The sequence below is a fragment of the Adiantum capillus-veneris genome, chromosome 24 (genome assembly GCF_014529385.1).
Source record: "Adiantum capillus-veneris isolate H3 chromosome 24, ASM1452938v2, whole genome shotgun sequence".
Classification (NCBI taxonomy): domain Eukaryota; kingdom Viridiplantae; phylum Streptophyta; class Polypodiopsida; order Polypodiales; family Pteridaceae; genus Adiantum; species Adiantum capillus-veneris.
In genome coordinates, this window is record NC_140954.1 from 33,350,419 (window position 1) to 33,365,095 (window position 14,677).

Consider the following 14,677-nt stretch of genomic DNA (forward strand, 5'->3'; position numbering starts at 1 on the left):
TATCTCATATTTGGCTCACTTGGTTTAGTAACATTGTTTATGCCTATAGATTGCAGATTGTGAAGATATTTTGTGCATATGAGAGCATCGGCTTTGATGCGATTGATAATGTTTTTCATGATTGTGTAGTGGTTGAGTGATCTCCCACTTTATTGCCAGTTTGACATGGTTTATGGTTGAGATTCTTGCTTGAGTTTTTACTCAATTTGCAAGGGAACTTTTCCAGATTTCTCCCAAGATTTCTTGCTATAGTTTCTTGGCATCCATATAGCACACATGCATGACAGTTTCGAGTCAATAGTGATTGCTCATGAGAGACAACGGTCTCGTAGTCACCGATACTTGCGTTGTAGGCATTGTGGTCACACAAGTCACATTATGTGCCATTGTTTTAGATGTATGAGGCAACAATAGAGATGTATGTGTGATGAAAATGAGGTTTTGACAAATGCTAGAGTGGTGGCTTCATGTGCCAGGTGACCGGTGATGTCACGTTTTCCTTTAACATTCCTCCCCCTTTCATGTCTTTGAGAGGTGACACTTCTCCCGGTTGGTTACTAGATGAGGATGTAGTTTTCCATGCCACATCACATTGTAAGTGGTTCAACACATTCTCTAGTGGGAGCTTTGGTTGTGTTCAATTGGCCGATGATTCGGATTTTGACATTGTAGGTGTAAGAGATGTTTGCTTTTCATTGCCTAGTGGTGCATTATAAATGCTATGACATGTGTGCTATGTTCCTCAGTTGCTAAGATAGAGTCTGATCTTAGTGAGATAGTTAGAAAATTGTGGGTGTGAGACACTACTTAGATAGCAATCTTTCCAGACGCATTGCAGATTCATAGTGATTGCCAAGGGAGCCCGTAGTGGCTTGGTATATCCTATGCATCTGGCATTTGTTGAGTGAGAGATGAGACACATCTACATTGCGGGTGAGCTCCACCATGCTCACGAGACATAGTATATAGATGTGCAATACATGCGAGGAGACTCTGTAGAGACAAAGGTACAAAGACAGAGCTCTTGTGAGACACATTAGGTGTTGTCAGAGTTTGTGCAGATAGAGGTAGAGCGGTTTTGCTTCCCTAGAGACACACGCAAAGATGACAGACATTGAGTTCTTTGATATGCTCATGCTAGAGGCTAATGAGTTGATGCAAGGACACACAATTTTGCCTATGGGTGAGAGGGATGTAGCCATCCCAATGTCAATGATGACACATCCATACTCGATGAGTAGTCTTAATGATGTAGTGCATACATATAGCATAGGGGAGGATAGGATAGCCAGGTTTGCGTAGATTTCATCAGTGTTTGGGTGTCTCATGTACGAATTACTATTATTGAGGCCCGACCTAGTATCTACAGTGGGAGCATTTGCAGCAGAGACTATCAACCATACACTGATTGCCACTAGAATGATGCATTCTGGAGCTTTGCAGACTATACAGAGTTGTCTGCGGGATTTACATGCAAGCTCTAGGATAGATACGCACGCTCGCCTTTCACTAGAGCTGATACGGTTGCATGTAGATCGATTGAGAGAGCCAGTGGATGTAGGTTGAGAGAGTATCTCACCTTATTTCCTTGTACATACCAGTAGTTTAGATAGTAACACTCACTTATCGATACATCGCCTTTAATTGGGAGGTTGTTGGGGTAAAGGAACTGTGCCTTTGCCTGTGGTGGCTGGACATCCAATGTCTGGCCGCCCAGTGTGTGTACATATATTAACCTTATTCTTCATATCTCAAAGAATCAGGAGCTCCTCTACTTCTTGGAGGTTTTCTCCACCCACACATGATGCACGCTTCTCTCCTCTTCCCTCTCTCGCATTGCACCCTGCACACACGTATCTGTGAACACCCACTCTTTCATGCCTTACCACAATTTGGACACTATGTCCAACCACCCACTCTTTTGAGCTCTTTTCCATGTATTCATTGTTCATATACATAGAATAAGGAGCATACTCTCTCTCCCTTCTTTCAAGAAGTTGCTCCACCCACACTCTCGTGTCGACTCTTCTCTTTCCCTTCCTATTTCACACATGCATGCATGACGCACTCACACCCGTTGCAGTGATCTACACACAACAAATCCCTATTTCCACCCCCACAACCTCCACACTAGTGTGAGACAGAAGGGACTAGAACATGCTAATCTCTACCCAACCATGCTCTATATAGGCCCTTGGCCTGCTAAACATAGAGACCTCCTTGATTGGATGTTCGTCCTGGCCCTTGGCCCTGCCTGGTCCTACCCTTGGCATGACATTACTCCCCCCTTTGGAGAAGCGTTTTTGTCCTCAAAAACAAGAGTGGTGATACACTAATGTTTTCCACAGTGGCATCCTTCATGGATCCAACTGTTTGCTTGACCGGAACACGGTTCAATAGGAGATTCAATGTAGGAGGTTCAATGAAACCAAGAGTAACATCTTGGTTTTTCACATTGTTGTCCATTTACAACGAGCGTGTGTTATCGGCTCTGATCCAACATAGTGTGTAGAGTCGATTTAGAACGCACATGAATATGCTAAACAAGTTATCACAACTAAGATGTACCCTAAAGAGTACCTCTTATCACTTTCCATGAAAGTAACTTGTTGGCGTAACTCATGAGCCAAGTTTAAGTCCTTGACTTGTTATTTTCTCGTATCAGTAAAAAACCTCACCATAACCAGTGGTCAAGGTTGAGAACCTAAATTATACTTGAAGAGACTGAACCTAGTCGCAAGAATGCTTTATTTGAAAGTAGGCAAATTCCAACTAGAGCAATAAATGCATACTAATTGGATTGCTTGGTGCTGACGTACGCGCTTTGCAGATCCTTTAGCACAAGATTACACTTCGTAATCTGCCTAATCTTCCTATCCCCTTGGATACTGACAGTAGCATAACCTTTGTAAACTGCCTATCCCCTTAGATACTAACAATAGCGAAAAATATGGGATTCCCCATGGTTTATAGACAGTCTACCAAAGGACCGGTAAACAAAAATCACAATATGTTCTTGAATAACCATCTTGGTTAATTTGAAAAATCCACAAGCATCAAACCGAGCCATGACCTCTATTGGTGATTGTTGGTAAATCCAAACATAATCTCATAGAGATACTGCACATAGAGTGCAAAATGCTTCATAAGCAACAATGTTATGAATACGCATGCCGCTCCAAATCAGCCTTTGCTAAACACTAGGGCCCATAACACCTAGTGTCCACGCATTTAGCAACAGTAGATCTGAACCTGTATATCCATGATCATACTTGCCAATACTTATAAAGAATGTGATGCTTTTATGACACATGAAAAAGGAGTGTAAATAGGTCTTAAAAGAAACAAAATACTTTCTACTGCAATTATTTGCAAGCCTTGCTAAAACGTTTGAACCATAGTAGAAAGTGAATCATAAGTCACTTCTAGGTACAAACAATGAAACTTTTTCATCAACAACACATAGCCTTGCTATATGCCTAAACAACCATCCGTTAATGTTGTTTAGTAACATTGGTAACCTTAACAAGTCGTTCTAAGTACCCGAAAAATCCTAGCCACTGAAATTGTTCCTAATACGATGTGCTCAAAACGGTCTTATAAACGGATTTGACAAGCACTTAGGGACTTTGTCGTGATACATAATTGGAATAGCGGCACTAGCGTCACTCTCAGAGACTCATATTCTCCACATGTGGAATATGTCTCAGGTAAGGGTGTCTAAAAAAAGAACATCCTGCAAGTACAAGATGTACTTGGGTGTGGAGGTAAATGTAAACACACATGCAACGTTCACGAGAGAGACCCTCATTATCCATTCTCCAAACTAGCTAAACCGAACTCCTTGAGTTCCTAGACCTTGTCGTTTCCCATGTGACAACACGTGCCAAATCAAACCCTACAAGTGGGTTTGTAACTGCGTAATGCAGAAAACTTATTTTGGACACTACAGCCCAAATTGCTTGGCTCTTACATGACCTTGTCATTTTTGTTAAGAGAAAAAATGGATGACAACATAGTTTATGCATCCTACATGGAAAAACAAACAAAAAGAAAGAAACCAAATCAGATGCGTACCTGGAGGTTGAACATAGTGTTCACTTATCCGTAGTGAAAGGCACCTGCCCAAATTTCCCGCCGGCAAAGGCGTGGGAGCACTAATTTGAAAATTAGCAAAATGCAAGTAATATTGCATACGTAATTTGGGTGTTGCCGTTGCAATCCAAACCCCTCAGTAAAAATCGACATTGTCAAACCCTTGGTTAGACTTTTGTATGGAAACTACTGAACTAGTAGCCAACAATATCTAAATTCAACTTTGAAAGTTGAAATTATCCACGAGCCCTTGGCAGCTTATGGACTTCTTTCCTTGTAAGTGCAAGTGTGAAGATTCCAAGAATTGACCATCACACACACTTAATAAGTGATTTAGTAATCACAAGCTGGGTCTTACCCCCAAACTGTACGCATATAGACACTCTTAGTGCTATAGATGAAATAGGAAATCCATTGAAGGTGGAATTGTATTCACCAGTAGGTCTTTTCCAAACCTAAAAAATCAGTAATCTTGGGTTTTTGTGAACAGCCGTGCTTTCTGAAATGATGGCTATATGTATACACCTTGGTAGAGATAAGCCCTTACGAGTTTAAGACATTCAAATACTCTACTTGATCCTCACACTTAAGATGTGTAGTGCTACAATCATGCACAAAAATTTCTAATGGTAGGATGCTGGCATGTCCATTATAAGCGATGGGTACTCCACCGAATATAATTGTTCGAGCTTGAAAGCAATCACTGATGGATTACAAATAGATGGCTCTTAGACATTCCAAAATAGGTGGTAATAGACGGCTCTTAGCCCTTCCTATTACCATATTGACATAAAATCATGCCTAAGTTCACCTTTCTCGCATAGATGGTGGAGAGAGAGAGAGAGAGAGAGAGAGAGAGAATGTTATCAATTAAGTTCACTCTCATGTTCTCAAAGTAATCTCACAAAAATGCCCACTCTAATTCTCTTAATTCCGTTATTCTCAAAGTTCATAGGCCATTCCATTACACATGGACCGAGATTACCTGCCTCATCAGATAGGATTTGATGGAGCTAGACTCCAGGAGGACACGGACAAAGTCAACACGAGAGCTTGGCACAAAGATGGATATGTAATTAGACCTACCTATATGGACACTCATCTATCCCATGGGATACGATGTGGTATTGGTCAGATGCACACATCATTGTATTAACTAGATATTGAAATTAGTAGATTTAGGAGAGTACCAACAAAGGCCAAGATTTACCGATTATGTCATATAGAGCTAGAGACATAGTTACATCACATATGTCATTGTCCGGTATACTATGAGATACGAGGCCGTTTCACAATCTATTCAAAGAGGGTTTGGACGACTATTTACAGTCATGGGATATTAGGACCAAAGATGCCTCAGCTTGTTTTTGCTAGAGCTGCACATACACAAGGAGAGTCCCTTGAGGAGATTAGGAAGTGGGAGACATTCATAGAGAGAGACCGTTGACTTCTTTACCCGGGGGATTCACTCTATATACAAAATGGGATGCCACTTGCTATGAGCAGACAACTTTGATAAAACCCCTATATACGACTCATATTAGGGAATATGATCCCCCTTTCTACGCTTATGTGACAATCAATGAAGAAAACAATCACACCCCTATCTTACATATAAAATTTAGGTCTTACATGATCTAATTGAGTAAAACTAGTCAAAAAGTGTGTAGCATAGTGACTGGTAACATACTAAGGAACCACTTCTGTTGATAACTAGATGTACCCTCAATGTGTGCTAGTTTCAATTTCAAACCACGTCTCAGATCAACCTGTACTCTGGCTACTCGTCCAATTCTAGCCCATCCAAAGTTGGTGTAAATCAATCCTTGACCTGCTCCAAATCAGCCCTTATCTATGACCAGCTTGATGCAAAAACTTCCCCAAAATTCATCCAAGTTCTAGTGCACACCGAAGACCAATCATTTTAAGTACTCAACCTGGGTCACGTCCCCCCCCCCACCCCCCTTCCCCCAATAATATGATACCCCCTCCCTTATTTTTAGTCTTGGGTGATAAATTATTGGAGGCCTACCCCTAACTTATACGCTTATGTAACTTGTTAAAAAAACCCCTCCCTTGCACTAACATGGTGTGATAAGTTTTCCATGGTGAATTTCCCGGGCTTCTTTAGAACAGAGACTTGGCAATTAGATGAGAAAGCTTTGCAACAGATCTTAGAGTCTACCTATACAGAGGTATATTGATTTATAGAGCCAGTGAGCTTGGGAGAGCTAGATGCCCATGTCTACGAGGGCCACCACAACATTGATGCAGGCTCTATTAGGGGATCATGACTGTTATAGCATGACATGGGAGATTTCTAGTACGACTATTTTTAGAGCCGGACATTGATTATGCTTTTCAACGATCGATGCAGTACATCATCAAGCTCGATGTCAGACATCCTTAGACATTGATGTTTATTTCAAATTTTATTTTACTTCATTTTATTTTGTACCCAGACATTGTATTGGATCCACCAGGATTGTATCAGTTTGGTTTTATAGTTTGTTTTGGCCTTTTGAAGGCATTTAATATAACATTTCATTTCATTTCAGACTCATTGATCTCTCTCTCTCTCTCTCTCTCTCTCTCTCTCTCTCTCTCTCTCTCTCTCTCTCTCTCTCTCTCTCTCTACTACTGGACTAGTAGTAAACATCTCAGTCCAGTAGTAAACAGCTCTTTCTCTCTCAAAGTAGTAGAGAGAGAGAGAGAGCTCTTTACTACTACTCAAGTAGTAGAGAGACTCTCTCTACTACTTAGAAAGAAAGAGAGAGAGAGAGAGAGAGAGAGAGAGAGAGAGAGAGAGTGGGTGTGTGCATGTGCTCATATCTGTGTGTGTAGACCCACATCTATTGCTAAGTACGCATAGTTTGATTAGCTTGTTATTATCATACTAGGTGGCATGAACTAATCTGATGCATCCTCATGAGCACACACAATGCTTCTCTTGTATATTTGGTCTTGATTTTTGCCTCAATGCCTATCCAACAATCTCATAGTATTTGAACACCTTACAATTTGGCAAAAAGGATTGATGATTGGACTAATATCCATGTGGCATACACACTTATCATACTAGGTGGCATGAACTAATCTCATGCATCCTCATTAGCACACACGGTGCTTCTCTTGTATATCTGATCTTAATTTTTGACTCACAACAATCTCACAGTGTTTGGACACCTTAAAATTTGACAAAAAGGATTGATGATTGGACTAATATCCATGTGGCATACGCACTTAATCGAATAAGGTGAGATTTTTGAGACACAATACTTACTATTTAAGCTTGGATGGGGATGCTATAATTATTTTTGTAGTCGGCAGCCAAAATGTGAGATTTTTATCTAGGTGGATGTTGCGATTAGCTCGAACTTGATGCAAAGGTTTGTGAGCAATTTTTGGAGCTACTTGACCTTCCACAAGCACTTTGATAATTAAATATACACATCTAAAATCAAGAATAAGTTGTTGGCTATAGATTCCCCTGCAGGATGACTTCTTCTTCAAATAAAAATAGGTCTCAGAAGGCTTGTGATATGGGCAAGAAAAAGATGAAATGTTATTATTGCAAGGAAAGTGATCATATCATTAAGAAATGCCCTAAACTTAAGGTTAAAGAGGCTCACAAAAGAGAGGAAAATTCAGCCATAATAGATGCTTCTTGAAATGGAGATTTGGCAAATATTGTGCAAGATGCAAAATGGGCTTTGAGTGCGCAGTGTCAATATGATCTAGTTGATCATGATGCATGCATTGTGGACTCTATGGATCATGTTTGGTACTTTAATAGTGGTGCAACAAAGGACGTTATGTCTCATCAGTTATCAATATGAATCGTTTTTTCATGATGCATGTATTATAGAGTATATGGATCATGTGTGGTATCTTAACAATGGTGAAACCAAGAACATTATGTCTCATCGTGATTTGTTTGATTCTTTTTTGGATTGTCTTTGATGGGAATATTTCCACTTGTGCCAACAATTTCTCCTATCTAATTAAGGAAATTAAAAAGATCGTGCTTATTGTTGCATGTTGTAGTTCTCTAATATTTGTCGATGCTCTATATGTACCTAAGATCAAGAAAAATCTTTTTTTTGTATCTACGCTTACAAAAATTTCTCTTATACTCAAGTTTGTGGATGATAAATGATCTCAATATTGGTGATGCTATTGAGCTATCTAGCACTTCATTTCTATAAGCTCAACGCTTACAAAAAATGCATGGAAGATTCAACCTGCATGATTGTTGATTGCAAGGCTATTTCAAATGGGTTTGGAGTGCAAAACTTTGGCATGCATATTTTGGTTGTTTGAATATGCAAAAATATGATATGGTTGCTTCACTATCCCCTCTTGAGGAACCATAGAAACATTTATGTGAAGGTTGTATTTTGGCTAGAATGTAGCATGTAAAGTTTCTTCATCATCACCATTTATACTTTGTGAATACTTTTAATGATTACTCTAGGTATTCAAGGGTATATCCACTTAGGAATTTTTTGGAAACAATTATATGCTTCAAGAAATCTTTTGGAAATGAATATGGTTTTGTTGTATACACCCTCCATTTTGATAAGTGGGAGATTATATTGTCTGAATAATTCATGCCTTTTGGCGAATGGTGGGGAAAAAACATCAACGTACATCACCATATAGTCCTCATCAATATGGTAGTGTTGAGAGAAAAAACACGTCTTTGGGTAATGACACGATGTATGGTCAAAACTCCAAGGTTTTCTACATGCATTTTGACTTAGGCTTTCATGTTTCCTTTTTATGTGCTAAAAAGGTATCCCATTAAAGCATTGCAATCTATCATTCCTTCATATGAAGCTTGGCATGGCAAGAAGCCGTCTATTGGCCACTTGTGTGTCTTTTGTTACCTTGCTTATGCTTTGGTGCCTTGACAACAACGCAAAAAACTGGATGAAGGGCTATGAAATGTGTTTTTGTTAATTACACTTGAGAAAGAAAAGGTTACGGGTTTGTGTCAGTCACAAACCAGACGTAGCTTGACTATTTGAGATGTTTTTGGCATGGAAGATACAATTAAGCCTTTGTTAGCATGTAGTAAGGAAATAGGTGTGAGCTCATAGAAAGTATATAATATATTTTTGCCTTTGTTTAATGGTGGGAGTATGAATGTAACTCCATATGAGAAACATGTACAAACAATGTTGATTTCCTATGATATCATAGATCACTCAATTTTTATGTAGAGAAGGTTGAATATGGTTGGCTAGAAACATGTCCAAATGGTTGGTGTAGGCTTACATGAGTAAAGTGCATGCCCCTTGTCTAGTCGCACTTATTCTTGTTTTCTGCATGTCTCTTATTCATCAAATTGTTATGCTTTGGTTGTGTCTCGTATGTATGGTGATGAAGAACCTTTGTCATTCTAGAACAAAACTCAAGAAAATGGTTGGATGCAATGCAATCTAAGTATGATGCTACAACACACGGTCTTTGTGTTACTTTGTTCCCCGGGGTATTCACCATGGAAAACTTATCGCACCACGTAAGTGCAAGGGAGGGTTTTTTTTTACAAGTTACATAAGCGTATAAGTTAGGGGTAGGCCCCCAATAATTTATCACCCAAGATTAAAAATAAGCGAGAAGGTATCATATTATTGGGGGGGGGGGGGGGGGGGGGGATGTGACCCGGGTTGATTACTTAAAATGATTGGTCACCGGTGTGCACTAGAACTCAGATAAATTTTGGGGAAGTTTTTTATCAAGTCACACATCAAATTTTACATCAAGCCGGTCATAGATAAGGGTTGATTTGGAGCAGGTCAAGCAGGTCAAGGGTTGATTTACACTAGCTTTGGATGGGCCAGAATTGGACGAGTAGCCAGAGTGTAGGCTAATCAGACACATGGTTGAAATTCAAACTAGGACACATTGAGGGTACATCTAGTTATCAACAGAAGTGGTTCCTTAGTACGTTGCCAGTCACTATGCTACACACTCTTTGACTAGTTTTACTCAATTAGATCATGTGAGACCTAAATTTTATATGTAAAATAGGGATGTGATTGTTTTCTTCATTGATTGTCATATGAGCGTAGAAAGGGGGGTCATATTCCCTAATATGAGTCGTATATAGGGGTTTTATCCAAGTTGTCTGCTCGCTGCTCGCAGGTGGTGTCCCATTTTATATATAGAGTGAATCCCCCGAGCTTTGTTCCCTGGGAAAAAGGCTATTGGTACAATGTATTTCAAGCTAAAATGTAAGTTTGATGGTGGTTTTGATAGCTATAAGGCTAGATTTGTGGCAAAAGGATATGCATAATAGAGGAGCATTGACTTTAATGATACTTTTGCTCCCACTCTTTGTTTGGCTACAACTTTTAGCATTTGTACATTGGAAGCTCATATTAATTGGAATACACATCAATAAGACATAAAGACTACATTCTTGAATGGTGATTTGGATGAGAAGATGCTTGGAGTGTGCCCTTGGGGGTTTGTTTGAAATGAGTAGGAAAAGAAAATATGCATGCTTAAAAAAGATTTGCATGGTTTGAAGAAAGTTCCACATGCTTGGTATGAAAAGATATATGCTTTTTTTTTTGCACATGGTTTTCAGAATAGTTCATCTAAGTGCACTTAGTATATCAAGTATGCGGATGATGTATTTTCTATCATTGTTCTTCGTGTTGATGACTTAGACTAAATGAGGGACACCTGTTGTGGTAATTGATATATGGTTTTGAATTTATATGGTTTATAAGTGACGCGAATCTCCACCATTGGATTGTCGCTGAGACCGGAAGTCTCACTTAGATGCACTTAGATAATGTTATGTTATTAATAAAAAAAAATTCTCTCTCTCTCTCTCTCTCTCTCTCTCTCTCTCTCTCTCTCTCTCTCTATCTATCTATCTAAGCCTCTTTATTTTTGTAACTTTCTCTCAAACTAATAAATAGGCTCGGAGTGTTTAGGACTCATGTGGGATGGAGTAGCCTTTGTCCCAATGCTTGTGTTGCTCTTCTCTTCTCTATATTATCTTATCTTGTTAAGTTGTATTTTAGCTACTAGCTTAGAAAGTTAAGACTTGGACAAATGGATCTTTGTACTAACTATTCTCTCTATCATGGTTATTGATAATCATATATTTGTTGTATAGGGCTTATTTGTGCTTCCAACTACTATTGCCCAATGTGATGTGCTCAAGATTGGACCCAAGAATGAGAATCCCTTCCTCTAGACTTTGGCACCTCCTTATACTATCAAGAGACAACTACATTGGTGTTCACACATTTGCCTGTCTGGCTAACATGACACACGCCCCACACTATACCCTTGTACCTTTCTACCTAATGAAAGCATTTTTCATTTTTAACAAATTGGAGACAACTACTGCCTACATTGTGTATCTTTCAACATGGCCTATGTGTGCTCTAAAAGAAAATATGGACAAGGTGACCAGGGGTGTATGAGGGAAGCATCCAAAGTTTGCCGATGCCAATACAAAACCAATTAAAAGGTCTTGTCCTGAAAATTTCGAATGAAATTTGAATTCTTGCCAAATGTTAGGTCTGTATTTCAAAGAAAGTGCATTCCACCAATGCATGCAATTAACTTTGATTCTTTTGTGAAATTACTTGTTCCAAATACTTAATCAAATTTTGGGTGGAATCCATGGGGTTGGAGTGTACATTTATATGGCCTTGAGGACTAGGAGGCGGTGGTGTTGGAGGAGGAGGTCTAGGTGCTCATGGTCATTGTTTGCTATCGCTCTCTTGAGGCTATATTTTGAGGTAGTCCTTGAAAATTTGAAGCACTTGCAGAAAGAATGCTTTGTTGAGGTATAGCATATGTACCAAAAGTAGAATTGTGCTAGAATTGTGCTCAATCTGGTGTAAAACCCCCATGCAATGGATTCTCAATTGGATTAAGCTTCTACTGATTGACCACTTGCACAAATTGTCACACGACATAATGTGCATTTTAAAGGTGGTACCCAGTGCTCGAACAAAACTTTTTCCCAAAAATATTGGAAAACTTACTACGAGAAATTTTAGAGGTAAATTGAGTCAATTTAAAGGCTTTTACACTACATTTTTCTAGATGTTGTAGGTTCTCTCATCTTCAAATTTAAAATTTGGAGGTAAACCTTAGTATCTATTGGTTTCTCTCTAAAACTGGCACTAGTACCACATGAACTATGTGACTAGTCTCATGCTTCCATTATTGAAGACGATTATTGAAGAAGGCATGGAAGTAGAAAACTCCGATACCACTGCCATCACTTCAGGCGTAGTGACCAAAAGAAACTCTATACTAGCACAATTTGCTAAGATTCATTACTTGGTGGCCTTGAACTACGGTCATTAACCTTCACCCAAAAATCTTGTACTGGGGGGAAGCAAACAATCTCTCTAAAGAGAGAAACTCCTATACTCCTCTGTTCTAGAGAGGCAAAGTCTGTTAAGTAGAAAATGTTGAGCTTTATATATGAAGCTACTCAATATATGGCTTCTCTATATATGGCATCCAAGTCCCCTCTATATATACATCATCTCATGTGTGTATTCTACACACTTTGGGGTTCTATTTCTGTGCTCTCTCTCTCTCTCTCTCTCTCTCTCTCTCTCTCTCTCTCTCTCTCTCAACATGGTATCAGAGCAGTACGTTTTTGTTTTTCATTTTTCTCTTGATTGAAAACGATTTTGCAAAAACTACCTGACAGAGACACTAGAATCGATGTGGTCTACCACTTTGCAGAAGAAAGTTTTTTCAAATTCTGCACCGATTTTGAGTTATCGCTCGCGAATTGCGTACATACCTAAAAAGCAACTTTCGCTTTTTGTTTTCGCTTTCTCAGCTAATTGAAAACAATTTTGCAACTACCCCCGAAAAACACCGGAATCGATGTGGTCTACAACTTTGCAGATGAAAGTTTTTTCAAATTCTACACCGACTTTGAGTTATCGTTGGTGGATAGCGTACATACTTGAAAAGCAACTTTCGTTTTATGTTTTTTATTTTTCTCTTAATTGAAAACGATTTTGCAGAGACTAGCCGCCACTGATAACGGAATCGATGTGGTCTACAACTTGGTAGAAGAAAAAAATTTCAAATTCTGCACCGATTTGAGTTATCGTTGGCGGACTGCGTACATGCCTAAAAAGCAACTTTCGTTTTTTGTTTTCTTGTTTTTTCTCCTAATTGAGAACGATTTTGCAGAAACTATTCGCTTGAGCCATCGAAATCGATGTGGTCTACAACTTAGTCGAAGAAAGTTTCTTCAAATTCTGCACCGATTTTGGATTATCGTTTCGGACTGCGAATATGTTTGAAAAGCAAAATTTTACTTTTTGCTTTTGATTTTCCTCATGATTGAAAACTTCTCAATTATATTTTTTCTTCATCAATCATATATTTGTTACTGACGTAACTTTGCTGCAGAAGTCAGTTACATATCGTTCCGATTCAGTCAAGCCGTTGATGATCGTCCAAATTTTATTGAGCTACTGTTGGTACATGATCTTTTGTTATATGATATACTCGTTCATTGATTCTCGTATAATTATTCTTCTAGAGATATAGTTTACGTCGTTTTATTGATAATCTCTCGTTGATACCATAGTGATTTTGATGGTACCATGATGATGTTTTGTTAGTACTTTGGTCATGGTGTCTTTCGTTGATACCATGATGATATTTCATTGATACCATGGTTATTCTCGGTGATGCCATGATGATATTTCGTTGATACCATGGTTATTCTCGGTGATGTCATGATGATATTTCGTTGATTCCATGGTGATTTTCGTCGATACCATAATGATTTTTCGTTGATACCATGGTTATTCTCGGTGGTACCATGATGTTGTTTCGTTGATACCATGGTTATTCTCGGTGATGCCATGATGTTGTTTGGTTGATACAATGATTATTTTTTATGATATCATTATGTTGTTTCATTGATACCATGGTTATTCTCGGTGATACCATGATGTTTCGTTGATACCATGGTTATTTTCGATGATACCATGATGTTTCGTTGATACAATGATTATTCTATGATGCTTTTCGTTGATACCATGATGATTTATTCATTTTTATTGATACAATGATGATATTTTGTTAATACTTTGATGATACTCATTGATATCAGTACGTTGATAAATGTCGTTTTATGTAGTATATACATATGTCATTTACATCACGTATCATACATCTTGTACTTTTTATGTTCATACTTTATATCCACATATGTTGTCGTGCGTAAATATGTCATTAAAAGAGTGGCGTCACGAACCATCTCTTATGGCATTGTGAACGTAATTAATGCACTAACGATGCTAATAATTTTCATGACTATGTTTTTTGAGTCTATGATCTATGTAGGATTGATCAAAGAATTGATTTCATGAAGACAAACTTGGTGACAATAAAAGATTTATGAAGACATGTTTGGTGATGCCATATTGATGACAACATGAAGATATGTTTGGTGATGCAATAGTGATGACAAGCTACACAGCAGATTCACGAAGACACTTTTGATTACGAGTTAATCGATAGCTTTTACACCTCTTTATTGAACGTTTGTATTCAT